Raw genomic sequence first — 1548 nt, forward strand, 5'->3', positions numbered from 1 at the left:
CTGCCCACTCACTTGCATAGTCTATGGCTGCTTTCATACTGCAACAGCAGAGTTGAGTAGTTGTGACAAAGACTGACTGGCCTGCTTAGCCAAAAGTATTTATTTTCTGACCCTTTACAGAAAAAAGTTGGCCAAGCGGTGATCTCACTAATGGTCTTTTACAAGTCTTTGTAAAGCTAAAGATAGCAATTTTGGAAAGTGAATTGGTCACTGCCTCAAAAATGAATCTGCAATTCGAAGCTTTTCTGTTGACTAACCACTGTGGGCAAACCCTGCACGATGGCTACGGTCCATGAAAGCTGCCGAGCTCATGCTACATATACCGTGTTCTGTAACTGCCACAGCTAACAATGCAAACATACAAAACCAAGAAATGCTAAAACTGAAGTTCTTCCGATAGAGAGCATACTTGTGCTCCATGATGTGCTTGCGGCTAGGCAAAACAGTATTATTTTTACTACTAGACATTCTGGAGCTAAACAAGGAGCTAGTGATTTTTTTATGGAGGCTGTGCCCCTTTTAACATCATTCAGATTTTTATTTACTTATTTATCTTTAAAAATATATTTTTATTGATTTCAGAGAGGAAGGGAGAGGGAGAGAGAGATAGAATGGAAGATGTCAAAGTCCTTAATATTAAGAAGCTTTTCCTAGTATTTCACCTAAATTATTTTTGCTGCCATTTGAATTCTGTATACCCCTTTGTAAAAAAGAAATGTATTTATTTGTGTATGTATGTATTTTAAGGGCTTTTCTTTTTTTAAAATATATATTTTTTATTAATTTCACAGAGGAAAGGAGAAGGAGAGAGGATAGAAATCAATGATGAGAGAGAATTCCTGATTGGCTGCCTCCTGCAAGCTCCCCACTGAGGCTAAAATGCTGACACGCCGAGCTCAAAAGGTTCGCCATCACTGTCCTAGTTCATAGGTCGATGCTCAACCACTGAGCTGGCTGGGCAGTCCTGGGCAGGTTTTTTTCTTCCTTCTTATTAAAAATGCTTATTAGTTCTGTTTTCCTAATGCCATTGATTTTTTTCATTTATAAAATTGAAAGTTATTCAGTTTGCTTATAATAAAGAAAATACAGCACAGTAATAACATATGATTGTAATGCCTTTACATAAACATTAATAAAATGTAAATACATGAATAAGAACATTAAATACATTTTATTAAATTAATTATCTGAAGAATCAACAGAGCAGAAAATATTGATTAGAAGTATGTGACATTCTGCATCTAAATCCAAATCCAGTCTGCAGCTCCTTCTTCCAGAAGAATTCTTTCTAATCACTAAGAAATTCACTTAGGCCCTCACTGGTTTGGCTCAGTGGATAGAGCATCGGCCTGTGGACTGAAGGGTCCCAGGTTCGATTCCAAGGGCATGTACCTTGGTTGTGGGCACATCCCCAGTAGGGAGTATGCAGGAGGCAGCTGATCGATGTTTCTCTTTCATCGATGTTTCTAACTCTCTATCCCTCTCCCTTCCTCTCTGTAAAAAATCAATAAAATATTTTTAAAAAAAGAAATCATATATGTAATCGCA

Source organism: Myotis davidii, unplaced genomic scaffold, assembly GCF_000327345.1.
Source record: "Myotis davidii unplaced genomic scaffold, ASM32734v1 scaffold1497, whole genome shotgun sequence".
NCBI classification, from domain to species: domain Eukaryota; kingdom Metazoa; phylum Chordata; class Mammalia; order Chiroptera; family Vespertilionidae; genus Myotis; species Myotis davidii.